The sequence below is a fragment of the Euprymna scolopes genome, chromosome 17 (genome assembly GCF_053919585.1).
Source record: "Euprymna scolopes isolate OS-2025 chromosome 17, ASM5391958v1, whole genome shotgun sequence".
Taxonomy (NCBI): domain Eukaryota; kingdom Metazoa; phylum Mollusca; class Cephalopoda; order Sepiida; family Sepiolidae; genus Euprymna; species Euprymna scolopes.
In genome coordinates this window covers 86,391,845-86,406,208 of record NC_136498.1, presented here as the reverse complement: position 1 = coordinate 86,406,208, position 14,364 = coordinate 86,391,845, and the positions used below count along the sequence as shown (strand labels likewise).

The 14,364-nt window shown below is 46.6% G+C and overlaps 1 protein-coding gene across 1 annotated transcript in view; it reads right to left on the bottom strand.

The window, feature by feature from the left end:
- Positions 1–14,364, bottom strand: part of LOC145296840 (polypeptide N-acetylgalactosaminyltransferase-like) — a 1,498,391-nt gene that overhangs the window by 781,483 nt on the left and 702,544 nt on the right. The window lies entirely within an intron of this gene.

Sequence of the window (14,364 nt, the reverse complement as noted above, 5' to 3'; positions counted from 1 at the left end):
AAGATAACAATAAAATGGTACAATAATTCATTTGTGTCGAGGGTGGGGGAAGAAAAATCAAAAGGTGATTAGTGGGACCCTCCCAACCCCGTCTAGTTGATAGACAGCCTGTTCCACTAGGTTTGTAAAAGGAATCTCGCTTCTGCAGGTCAGTCTCTAAGTGGGGATGCCCTCTAGATGTGGGTGAATGGAGAAAAGAAAATTTTGTGGGTAAGGGGTGGGGGTTAGTTTGTATTTCTTTCTCTCCAAGATGGGTGAAATTTAGAGGAGGGGGTGAAAACAAAAATTGCAAGTAGGAAGGGGTGGGGATCCTGGAGGCTTCCTAATCGGGAAGGGATGGAACACACACTCAGCTAGCTGAGGGGCTACTTGTTCAATTTTACTTTACGGAACTGCATGTTCCACACCTAAGCGGGAAACACATATTCAAATTTGGCTCCTCTTCGTACACACAGACTTGCTAGATGTATCCATCTTCTGTCAAATGCCGCGCAATGCAGCCTTCCTCTATCACATCTGATCTTCACCCGTTGTTGGTGTTTTAAGAAAGCGATCAGATCCTGATCAGAAAAAGACAACCCCCCCCCTCTCAACCTTGCAGACGCGACGTCCAAATAACCATTCTTGCCACGGCTAGGATCGTAACGTAGACCATTTGTCTTCTATGACATTGGATACAGTAATTAGGCAAGGATGCTCAGGATCGATGTGAGCCGTCACCTCGCTGACATACGACCATTATCGGTGGAGTTCACGGCAATCGAAGAAAGCATGATCAGTCGTTTCTACGGCCGTTGTCCCACAACAGGGACAATCAGGCAACTTCAAAAACCCAGAACTGCATTGTATGTTGTTGAGTCGAAGTGTATTTCGGGCCAATCGCTAGGTCAGAGAGAACTCCAAATTGTTCAGATGACTCGAACCTGGCGCCCAGCTCCACACAGACGGATCTTACTCTGCTACCAACCCAAATGCGCACATAGCGGGTCGTCGGCGATTCCTTCACTAGATTCCTGTGGAGTTCCCTATGGGTAGCAGTCACAAGGTCGCTGGACCTTGGTAGTTGTTTTAGCGCGGCTCGGCACTTTTTCATGCGATGGCTCTCGATAGAAGGGTCAAGAACAAGGTCTGGGAAGGCGGCAGTAATCACGGAGTGCCACAGTTGGTCATCTTGCATATAGTGGCTCAGAGAGGCCAGCCTCTCAGCGTCTCGATGACACTTCAAGTCCGGCATTCCCAAGCCTCTCTCACATGGACGTTGAATACAGACGTGTCTGCTCACTCAGTGTCTTCCTCTGTCCCAAAGAAGCGAGGACAAGAGTTCGACAAGAGCTATTAGATGTTGTGCAGGCAGGGGAAGTACGACCAGTTGGTAAAGGATGAGAGGAAAGACGTAAGTGGTGCACACCTCAGCTCTACCCTTTAAGGAAAGTTTCCTAAGAAGCCATGAATTGACTGCAGCCTCCACGTTTGACCGTACCTCCAACCAATTTTTGTCAAGCTGAAGACCCGGTCTGAACTACACGCCGAGAATCCGAACCGGGCCATCCATCCAGCTGAAGGCGCCCAACCACAGTCTTACCGACTTGCTGCAGTTTAACTTGGTCCCTGTAATTCTTTTGTACTGAGCGAGCACCTCCCACATGATCTCGATGTCTCTGAAGCTCAACACAAAGATCGTGACATCATCGGCGAACATGGATACCTTGGCAGTTGAGCTACCTGTGCAGGGCCGAATTTGCCTCCCCACGTCTCAGCTTGCGGAGCAGGGGCTCCAAAGCCAGGACATAGAGCAGGGGCTCCAAAGCCAGGACATAGAGTAGGGGCGACAGCGGACAACCCTGACGAACCGACCGAGAGATAACAAAGGGTTTCGAGCACTTTCTGCTGACTTGCACGACGGCTGTGGGCTGTCGATACATTACGGAGATCCACTTGCAGAAGTGCGGTTTAAAACCGATGGCTTCTAAGACAGATGCCAAGAAACGATGGTCGACCCTATCAAAAGCTTTGGGATGATGATCAACGCGGTTTTCGTGTTGTCATCTATCCTTCCCTCTAGGATCGTGCGGATCAAGTTGTTCTGAATCGATCTCCCCTTCACAGCATAGTTTTGTTCCGGTTCAGTCAACTCGCTGAAAACAACCTGCAGCCGATTCAACAGGACCTTGGCCAAAATCTTCAACTCTGTATTTAGCAGAGTTATGGGCCTGCAATCGTCTAACTGTTCTCCACCATGCCCGTCACCTTTCCTCAGCAATGTGATTATCCTCTTGGTGACTTGCCCTGGGATTGATCCCTGAGCAAACCAATGGTTGAACACATCCGTCAGAAGAGGCAGAAACATGGGCGACAGACTCAAATACAATTCGTATGGCAGACCATCAAGTCCCGGCATTCTGTCACAGCTGACTTGCTTCAGCGCAGTAAAAACCTCCCACTCCATCACCCGGCAACTAGCCACTCTAGCCGCCTCAAGGTGGGGAGAGTCGGCTAAATAGTCACTAAACTCAAGGACCGGAAGATCGGGCTGCTGCATAAAATGCTCCTCGAAATGTTCTCAAAACCCCTCGCAGATCTCCTGAGTTGATTCCAGGGTGTGTCCATCCGGATGTCTTACCTTCGCAATGTACTTGTCCGAGCCACGCCAAGAAATTTCACGACGCGCGTCAGTGTTGGAGTTGATTGCTTTATTGCCTACCTTTCTAAGCCTAGCTCTGACTACTTGACCTTCATAACGCTCGTTATTCTCATGCAGAAGGTCCTGCTTAGCTAGTTCCTGACTAACCCTATCACCCTTCTCCGTAGCCCGGGCTAGTTTCTGCTCTAGTTTCTTCTTCATCTTGGCCTTATCTAGTGCGAGGTACTGGGCATACTTGATGGGGAAGGTTCTAATTTTGGCTTTTAGACCTACCCACCACTTACTACCGGTAACCACCCTAACTAGTGCTTTTTGAATTAATTCTATTAGCTTCTCTTGGAAGTCTTGTATCTCCAGAAGAGAAGTGTTTAACTTCCAGTGAGCCACGAACTTAGGCCTATTTCCTAGCTTCAGCTGGGCCATAACTAGTTTATGGTCCATCTGGCCTAGCCAAGTGAACGTGGGACAAGATAAGAAGTCTACTTCGCCTCTCCTAAATAACATCCTGTCCAAGTAAGTGTTTGGATAGGAGGAAACATTATTGCTCCACGTCCACATCTCCCGCCCTGGATGCTCGACCCAAAACCTGTCGACCAGACCGCATCTAGGCATCAGATCAGCCAGGCTGGACTCACACCTCTCCGATCCTCTAGCATCGCCGCCTACCTTATCTATCTTGGAGTCTAAGATGGCGTTCCAATCTCCCATTAGCACTACCCGCTTCCGACAATCTACAAATGCGTCAAGCTGACTGAAGAATGAGACCCTCTCACGCGCAGTGCTGGCCGCATGAACTACGATCACTCAAAACAGAGAATCTTTTAAGGCAACATTGGCCACAACCAGCCTGCCCACTGCATCCCTATGAACAACGTTGACCGTCGCTGACAGGGTACGTTTAACCAGCATGGAAACTCCCTTCCCCCGCAGACTGCCATATGCTGAGAAAACCTCAAAATCTCGGGCCAGCACCTGACAGTCCACAGAGGAAATGAAATGCATCTCCTGAATCACAGCCACATCCACTCCCAGGGACAAGAGGTCGTGCTGGAGGCGAGCCACCCGGCCCAATGATCTCAAGTCCTTCGCATTCAAACTAGCCAAATTCAAAGCCGTGGTACCGTCAGACTCAGCTCCAAAGTCAGCCAGGGAGAGGACGCCGACGTTATGTGCCATGCTCAAGGTGGTCAGGTTTTTCATATCCTGACGTTCTCTCGCAATGCCGCCGACGTCCAAAGGATAAATTAATTTCATGGCCCTGTAGAGTGACGGATGGACCAACACTGGGACCCTTCCCTTGCATTGTTTTGACAGTTCGTCAAGAGAAGGGTCATTTTTCTTCACCAGTTTGATTCCCGGAAACGCCTCTTCAGCAGCCTGCAGCCTTGTCCACAAGTTGGTCTTGCAGGCCTCTGGAGTTCTGACAAAAGTTATTAAGAGCAGGGCGTCTGGGAAATTTGAGGGAATATTTACATCTTTCCCCTCTATTTGTTTGTAATCGAGTAGAGGTTTTAAGTTTTTCCTCTGCCGATGAGAAATGTCTGTTGCCACAGATAGAGGGTCTACATAACATAGTTCCTCGGGGTCAAGGGCTTTTAATTTGGTTGGTCTGCGAGAGGCAAAGGAATCCCCCCCCCCTCGGTTCATTCTTTTCCTTTTCTTTTTGGGGTTGTGGCTCAGTTTGCATTGGTGTGGGGACGGGTGTTTGTGTGGTGTCTGATGTTGGTGCTGGCGTGGTGTCTGGTGTTGGTGCGGTGTCTGATGTTGGTGCGGGGTTCTGGTGTTGATGCAGTGTCTGGTTTGGGGGTGGAAGTGGATTTTGTTGTTAGGGGTGGTGCATGTTCACAGGGAGTGGGGGGCACCTTTTCTTCCCATTTTCTTCTTTTCTTTTTGTATTTTAGTCTTTCGAATGAACCGGGAGAGGTGAGGTTGAGTTCCTCTCCCTCTCACTTGCGGATTCATCCTCAGAGGAGCACTCTTTTCTCTGCTTGATCCCTGTTTCAATTGGTGTGGAGACAGTTGGTTGTGTCTGCTCCTCTAGTTGTTGCTGCTGCTGTTTTTGTTGCTGCTGCTCTCGCTGGTGTCCTTACTGCTGCTGCTGCTTCTGCTGCTCTTGCTGCTCTTGCTGCTTTTGCTGCTGCGGTAGTTGTTGTTGCTGCAGTTGTTTCCGCGGCATCGGCTGCAGTGGCTGTTGTTGTTGCTACATTTGCAGAGGCTGCTGCCTCGGTTTTTGGGCTGGTGTTGGGACGGTGGTGGAAGGGATTATGTGCTTCCATTTTGTCTCACTACCGTACTCCATTCCTCCCCCTTGGCCTCCTGGGTTGTTTGGGTTTTCCTTGGAGCTGGAGTTGGTGCTGCGGTTGCAGGGGTTGTTGCCGCCTGTTATGGCGCGGGAGCTGTCTCAGGGGTTGTGACCGCCTTTTGCATCGTTTAATTAGGGGTTACCCTTTGGGGGCAGCTCCTAGCTATGTGGCCCAGCTTTTGGCAGAACCAGCAGTGCGGATGACTGCCCTCCACCACTACCGTTATGCTGGCGTCCTTGTATGTCAGTAGCGCTGGTATCGCCTGAACACCCTCCTTCTGTAGCCTCATTGCTACTGTGTAGCAGCCCAGGTGAGTCCCAGTTTTTGACTGTACTGGGGGTCACCTGTTCCACATCACCCTACTGGTTGAAGAGGCATCCTAACTGTTTTTGCCCTGGTATTTGGGTATTACTTTGACTCTCCCATGCTTTATTTCTTGGAGGGAGAGTCTCTCCGCATCGTCCTTGGTGCGTAGGAGGATGTCTCACACGGCAAAGCTCCTCTGGTACAGGTATAGTACCGGGATGTTAAGTTTGTGGAGGAACCCCACCATGTCTTCCTTGTTCATCCCCAGGAGGCGGTTTTCCGGTATATCGGAAATGGTGAAGGACAGGACTCTGCCTTCAATCGCCCCCCAGGCACCTGGTATGGATTTTATATCTGCCCTCTCTATGTATTGTCTGTACTTTGTCAGGTACAGGTCTCTATACTCTTGAGGGGACAGTTGTTTTTCTACGGTCTTCCACCACGCAGACCCTCTTGGTGGTGTTGGTGTTGGTATGGGGTCTTTGGTGGGGTTAGCCCATTTATTGGTTTTTTATGGAGGTCGCCCATTTCTGTTTATTCGCAACGCATCCTGCCTCCCCAGATTTCTTAGTTTGTCCTTTTGTAGGAGTGTCGCATTTTGGGGGGGGCGGCTCCCTTTTCAGTGTCTTTTGGACCTGACTCTCCTTGTTTATAGTCTTTTTCGGGAGCAGCTTCCCATTTGAGGGAGTTGGCCTCTTGGGGAGCATGATCTTTTTTGTTTACTTTGAGGCTATCTGCCCCTTCCTCGTTTGTTAGGTCCAGGCCATATGCCCCCTCATTTTCGTTATCTGCTCCCCTCTTGGGGGAGCAGCCCTCTTGGAGAGTGCTGTCCCCTTTATTGTCCTTTTGGCCTAGCACCTCCTCCTTTTTGTGGTCGGAGTGAGATGCTACAACCGATTTTAGTTTTGCTCCCCTTAGGGGGGGTCGCCCTCGGGGAGAGCTGTTGGTAAATGTTGATACGTTGTTTTTGCTCCTCCTGTTGGGGGGTCGTCCTCTCGGGAAGCACTAGCCCCCTGGCTGGGTGTATCCATATTGGTGGCCCCCTAGCTGAGGGTATCCATATTATTGGCTCCCGGGCTGGGGGTGTCCATTTTGGTTCCCTCTTCTTTTAAAACTCACTGAAAAGAGTGACGTGCAGTCGGCGTCCGAAGTGGGGATCCGACCTCGGCGCCAAAAAGAAGTGGTGCCAAAAAGCGGCAAGAAGGGAGATAGAACTGAGAGAGGGAGTGGGAAGTTAATGTAGGGAAGAGAGAAAGTGTTTCCGACTCTCCCTCGCGGAAAGGTCGTAAATTATCAGCTCGGATCCCCCCGTGAGGGGGAAGAGCAGAGAAAGACAGACAAAGTAGGGGTGAGGACAGAACGCTACCCAACAAGCTCATCAGGTGTTCCGGGCACAAGAATGTGTCGCCAGACAGCACTGCCTCGCGCGGTGTATCTATCAATGTATCAGAGAACAGATACTACACTTTGATCTTGTTTATATAGTTTATTTCCGTAATGAAAAAATTTTACAATTAAATAATGAGAAATTCAAAAAATAAAAGCAAAAAATTAACATGTGTAAACAAACTTAGGCACAAGGCCATACAAGAAGTGGGATGGGGAGTGTTGCAGGGTCTTTGTTACTAAAGTGAAAATGGAGTCTTTGGCGACTTTACTCTTGACTGGCAACATTTACCACAATACCTCATTCACTCTGTGGACTCTAAACTAACTAATGAAAACCCAGCGTTTTTGCAAAAAAGAATATATTTACAATTTCTGTGTGTGTGTGTGTGTGTGTCTGTGTGTGTGTGTGTGTGAGTGTGTGTGCGTAAATTTTTTTTTAAATTTTTTTTTATTATTATTAAAATGTGTGTGTGTGTGTGTGTGTGTGTGCGTGTGAAAAAAGTTCAATTCATTGGAAAATAAAAAGTTCTTGAATTTGGAAGAGAAACAGTTCGTGTTGGGGAGTGGGGAATCTAGAAAAATATGCAAAAAATAAAGTTGCCTAGTGCATTGTTAGTAAGGTCCCTCCCTGAGCAAATCTAGAAAGTTAGATCAGTAGTTTTCCGGAGCACCGAAAACAAGCGGGAAGATCCCTAGTGGGGGTTGGGAAGAATTCTTATCGGGTGTAGGGAGGAAAAATAAATAATTGTCAAAAACAAAAAAAGGGGAAGATGGGGGGGCGGTGTAGGCGGCGACCTTCGAGTAGGGGTTGACCAGAGGGTGATAAAAGAAAAAGATAGGGTGGGGGTAGTGGTAGGGTAGCCTCGGAAGGTTCTCTAGTGCCAAAAAACAAACAATCGGGGGACAGGATCTCATTTGTACCACCAGCCAAGAGTCTCTTTACTATTTATTTGTCTAACCTAGTGGGATGGGCTCCATAGGACCCAGTACCGCATGTGCCATGCTTATGGTGGTAACACAAATTCAAACTTGGCTCCTCATCGGATGCACAAGCTAGCGTCATGCACCCACCTCTTGTCTTCCAATTGCGTCTGATCTTTACTTTAAGCAGATGTTTAAAGTAGACAATCAGATCCCGATCCGGAACAGATATCCCTTTGCGGACTCACTTGAGGCGTGTGATCCATATGACCATCCTCGCTACTGCTAGTATCGCTAGAAAAACATTCTTTTCTCCCTAGGCAGCGGCGGATCAATGTTCTCCACAAAATATGACTCGTCGAGTTCAAGCCAGCGCTTGTCATTGATGCGAGCCGTTACCTCGTTGACGTACCCTAGGAGGGTCTTGAGCCTGCTGCAGTGGAAAAAAAAAACAGTGCAGGCAATAGACCCGGGTTTCTTTATTGTACAGGTTGAGTTCTTCAAGGAGGGGCAGTGCGTTCCAGACAAGTCGCGCGGTAAGGGAAAATTCCGAGTTTGTAAGAAAGTCCGGACCAGGGGCCCAACTCCACTGGGAGCGGACCTCCTCTAACAACATCCCCGTCCGTTTCACTAGCGATTCCTTTGTGCTACGCCCCACTAGCTCCCGATAAAACCTGTTCCTAGACTGTTCGAGGACACTGGTCCCTGGCAAGGCTCTAAGTGTGGACCGGCATTTGGTGTAGAATGTTTGTTCCCCCCTCGATCGAAGCTCAGCGAAGACTGAGGGGTCAGGTGTGAGATTGGAAAACGAGCTTCCAACCACAGTGACCCATGGAACGTCTACGTACAACGAACGGCTCAGGAAGGCCAACCTCTCTGCATGCTTGTGACACCGGAGATCGGGCAGTCCTAAGCCTCCCTCGCTCGGATTTTGAACACAGACCTCTCTGCAAACATAATGCTTACCCTCGTTCCACAAGAGTGTGTTGAGGTGCTCCTGTAAGCTGGTTCGTCATTTTGCAGGGAGGGGAAGTACAGACAGATGGTAAAGCATGAGCGGAAAGACATATGTAGCACACGCCTCCGCCCGTCCATTCAAGGACAATTTCCTTTGAATGCAAGTCTTGACAGAGGATTCGACCTTGATCTCTATTTCCGACCAGTTTTTCTTCAGCTGGAGATCCGGTCCAAGCCACACACTGAGGATCCGGACAGGGCCGTCGGTCCAACAGAAAATGCCCGGAAGCGAATTTACTCTGGTCCAGGCACCCAACCGCAAACCCACCGACTTACTGCAATTGAAGACGGCCCCCGTAACTTCTTCGTATCGAGCGAGCACCTCGGTGACCGCTTGAATGTCTGTGGGGCAAGACATGAACACGGTGACGGCATCGGCGAATGTGGAAACCCTGGCTCATGTGCCTCCACCTCGTCCCTTAACTTGCGAAGGAGGGGTTCCAACGCCAGGACATACAAGGGAGGCGACAGCGGACAACCCTGTCGCACCAACTGGGAGATGGTGAAAGACTCCGCCAGTTTACCGTTGATCTGCACCGCTACCGTCAGCCTGTCATACAGTACAGAGATCCACTTGCAAAAGTCCGGATTAAATCCGGCGGCCTCCAGCACAGATCCCAGAAACCTATGGTCCACCCTATCAAAAGCCTTGGACTGATCCAAACTGATCAGCGCCGCCTTGGCGTCGTCTTCTGTCCCCTCTATGATCGTGCGTATCAGATGAAGATTGTCCTGAATCGATCTCCTCTTCACAGCATAGTTCTGGTCTGGTTTGATCAAGTCAGTGATGACAACCTGCAACCGATCTGCAAGAACCTTGGCCCAAATCTTTAACTCTGTGTTTAGCAGAGTCAAGGGCCTGAAATTGTCTAAATCTTCCTCCCCACCATGCCGTTGACCTTTCCTCAGCAATGTGGTCATTTGCCCAGGGATGGAGCCCTGAACAAACCAATGGTTGAACATAGCCTTCAGAATAGGGACCAACATGGGCGACAGCCTCAAGTAGAATTCGTAGGGTACACCATCAAGCCCCGGGGACTTGTTGCAGCCGACCTGCTTCAACGCAGTAATAATCTCATGTTCCACAACAAGACCATCACAGCTAGCCGCTTGAGCCGCCATGGAGCGTGGCGAGTCAGCCAAATAGCTGCCAAACTCTTCGACCCTGACTCTGGGTAGTTGGGTGAAGCGCTCCGATAGATGCTCTCGAAACCCTCGCAAATCTCCCGCGTTGACACGATGGCATGCCCTTCCAGGTCGTTTACTTTTCAAATGTACCCATCCAAGCCACGCCTAAGAGCAGCCTTATCTATCTTGGGATCAAGGATGGCATTTCAATCACCCATTAAGACTACCCTCTCTGGATCATCTCTAAAGCCCTCCACCCATCGAAAGAAGGAGGCCATCTCCACAGCGGAATTAGGCGCATAAACTGCAACTATCCGAAACGCACTTCTATTAATGGCAACATCGATGACAATCGCCCGCCCATCCTCGTCTGCGTGAACAACATTCATCGATGCTGATAGGGTTCGATTTATTAGCAAGGAGATTCCACGACTATAGGTATTGCCATATGCTGAGTAAACATCGTAGTCGCTCACCAGCACCTGACAATCCCCGATATCTGAGGCCCCTCACATTATAAGTAGGCAAGTTTAAAGCCATGATCATCTACTTTATTCAGTGTCACACACGGGCCTGAAATCCTCGGGGGTGAGGACGTGGCAGGCCTGTCCAAGGCTTCCAGTGGGTAAGGCCGGCAAGGGTAATCTATCCTTGGCCACGCCTCCCACGTCCAGGGCGAAAGTGAGTTTGAGTGCCCTGTAAAAGGAGGAGTGAGCATAAACAAGGATTCTTCCCTCAGATTTGTATATGATATTGTTCAGTGAGGGATGCTCCCTATCTACCAGCTGCTGGCCTGGGATAACATCCTTTGCTGCATCTATCATGGCCCAGAGGGCTTCAGTCCTAGTATCCTTGTTGACCCTAATGAAAGTGGTCAACAAGGCAACGTTCTTGAATTTGGTTGGATCGGCAATGTTGTTGCCACCGACATACACAAAGTTCCTCAATTTGTTGTACCGGACCTTCTGCTGGCCTTTGAAATCAGGTATTGGTTGCAGAGGGTCCAGTTTGCAAATCCTTTCCCCTGCACGGACTGGTGGTGTAGGTTTTTCCTTGGCCCTGGGAGGAGAAAGAGTAGGGGTAGGAGTGACGGGAGTTGGGGGTGTAGGTTTTTGGGGGTTGGTGTCTACCCTATCCAGGGATGGGTTACGTGAAACTGTTCTAGGGGAGCTTGGCCAGGAGGAGTTCGTTCTACTGGCTGATTGGGGGTGAGGTGTGTGGGGACTTCAGCTTCTGTTTTACTATTGTCTTGTGTGGGTGAGGATGTCTCCTTTAGTCTTCCTACTCTCCCTCCTCTTGCTCGTCTTTTCGGTAACTGTTGCTGTGATTGTTTCCTCTGCGTCTGTGGTCGCCTCTCATCCGTCTGACACAATCTCTTCCTCAGAATCTTGGAGGTTCCTTTTGTTTGGGGAAGAGGATTCTTGCGTGTCCATCAATGTGATGTCGGGTTGGGGTTTGGTCACTATTGGCTTGGGCAGGTTTTTGTTGGCTCTGCCTTTCTTAGTGACCATCAACCAACCTGCTTCTACTATTGGGCCGGCGTTTACTGCGGCTGAGGTTGTGACTTGTGTTGAGGCTTGGGCTTCTGCTGGAGTTTTGGCCGGTGCTTTGGTGGAGGCTTTTCCTGGGGCTCTGTCTGGTTGTTTTTTGGGACAGTCCTTTGCCATGTGTCCAATTTACTGACAGTGCCAGCATTGCGGCCTTCTCCCCTGCACGATCAGTGTCATGATCCAGTCCCCAAACTTGAGCATGGCCAGAAGGGTGTCAAATTCAACCTTGTCTAGGACTATTCAGACTTTGTAATCCCTGGTCATCACATTGTGTTTACCGCAGGATGGGACGACAGCTTCCACGTCGCCATACCGGCTCATTATGGCCCCGAGCTCCCTTCCGGTCATGGTAGCACAGAACATTTAAGACTGAGACCGAGGCGATTCTTTTATTCAAATATACTGGCTAGAGCCGAGGAGAAGCTTGTTATATATAGTATGATATAAAAAAATTGTATATGGTCTTTAACATAGTGTTGAGTTTAAGGGGTATATGTTTTAGGGTTAAATTGGGGGTGTATTGTTGCTGTGTGGTAATTTATTTTAACGGTTTGTGGGGTGTCTATTATCTATGGAGTGATATTTTTGACAGGTGCAACATTAACGGCAAATGGCGGCTATAAAATCGCTTATAATTTGGGGGGGTGTATGCAAGCTTGTAATATTGATTAGGTAATATGCGGCAATATTTTTAAGTTTCTTCCGTTATGATATAGGGAGTATGATTATAAGGGGACGGTCGGAGGATAGGATACCAATGTCTATGAGTGCGTTTAACTCGATGCAAAAGGTTTAAGGTTACATATAGTTGGCAAGATCGAAGAGTAAGGAGACATATATAAGACTTATAAAAGTGGTAATAATACCAATAATAATAGGGTAATTATAATAATGAGAATGATAATAATAATGATAATTATAATAATAGTAATAATAATAAAGATAAAATAAAATAAAAGTAAAAATGAAGATAAAAATGAAAATAAAAATAATATTACAAATAGCTGTGATAAAATAATGTCAATATTAATGGTAATAACAATGAAAATGAAGATAATGGTAACGGTTAGTAGCAATGACGAGGATAGTCACAGGACAATAATAATAACAGCAATAATAATAATAATAATAATAATAATAATAATAATAATAATAATAATAATAATAATAATAACGGTAAAAACAAGGCAATAATAATAATGATAATAATAATAGCAATAACAATACTACTACCACTAACTCCACTATCACCACCACTACTACTAATAATAATAATGATGATAATAATGTAAATAATAATTGCTAGGAATCCGTAAAAGAAAGGGATACAGACAAGTGGGGGGGGTCAGAATAACAGGAAATAGGTTTGGTGAGTGAGGGGAAATGGTCCCATGAAAAAATAACATAAAGTAAAATAAAAGAATATATATATATATATATATATATATATATATATATATATATATATATATATATATATATATATCCATATATTCAAACACAGATAAACAAAGAAAATACACACACATAAAAAAGGTAAGGGGTGAGTGTATATTGAAAGTAGATGTAGAATTAGCCGGGAAAGCGTAAGAGTTTTGTGAACAAAAAAACAAAAAAACTTGGGTTTATATTAAAGAAGTCCTTCACTGGGAAAGATAGTTTCAAGAGTCCACATTAAAACTTTAAATTTCTTGAAATTCGATTATAAAGGCCATCAAATTTATGTTTTTTTATGAAAAAGCAAGGCTTAGAAAATTGAATACATACTTTCTCGTTTATGAACACGAGGGACAGATTTATTCATTCGACATAGCTACTTAATGTAGTAGTTTTAATATCCAAGAGATGTTGCAAGAAGCATGATTTACAGCTGTCCGTTAAAATTCCATATTCGTCCATTAAATTTTGTGTTAGATTGTTAGGGTCGTCTTGCATAGATGCGCTGGTTTGGTGAATTCTTTTTCCTCCTATTTTGAATGGCAAAAAACGGTATTTGTTCAACGGAGACTATTGTGATGGAATTTACTCGAAACTGGACTAGTTCAGCTGCGTTCAGTCTAGTGAGATTATCAGTAGGAAATGACGACTAGAAAGGAATTTGGAAGGAATTTAGAGATGGTACACGTGTTTGCTTGTGGGGAATTGGGATCGCACTTAGCTGGTATTCGGAAGGGGTAGAAGAGTGATGGGGATGTGTCTGTATGGGTGACGGGGTGGGTTGGGCTGAACCGGGGGGGGGGAGCTTATCTTATGTTATATTTTCGGTACATTTAAATGTTTTAATGTAAATACTACTGGGATGAAGGGCTTAGTGTTAATCTAATAGTGGAGTCCAAATGCGCTGATTTTTAAATTATTTCTTATTTGGAGGGGGGGGGGCTTGCCAATGGGGGTTAGGGGTGGTGGTTAGATGGTTCTAAATTTAGGTTTTAGGTCTTTGGCCCTGGGAGGGGGTTTCTAAGCTATTTTTTCATTAGGTTTAGGTTTTAGATTGGTTAGGTTATATTCTGGTTGCATTATGTGCTAGTTGGTGGTTTGGTTGCAATTTAATAGGTGGTATTAAGTGTACGGTTTTACAGGGATAGGGTTTGTTAGGCAAAGTTGCTTGAGGGCTTATGCTTAAAGTAATATTGTTAATTAGGCCTTGCCAAGATGCAGGCGATTCTAGGTCGGTTATTCATTTAATGTTATGTAATGGTTATGTATTCAGAGGGTGTGCTAATATTTTATATTAAAAAGTTGAAGTTTTTTATGGCGATTTTTGCAGATAGCGAGTACTTATGGGGGGTTGCAAAAAAAGAAAAACAAAATTTGGTTTGGGGTGTTGTCCGATAGCTCTTTACTAGGGGAAACGGTTAGTGAGGGATATTGTTACATTTTATGGACAGCGAAGAAGCGCAATAAGCTAGTTCCTGTCCGGTGGTGCATTTTCAGTGGGGTTATTTGCATTTGCGTACTTGAACTTTTTCTTGTGCCTACAACTACAAATTATCTCTGGCTTTGAATTGAGGATGTTTAATTTATTAGGTGCCGTTATAATCTCGGTCGCCTCTGCATTACATAGAAGGCAGTATTTAGAGCCTAGGCTGTATGATTTGGATTTTCTTAG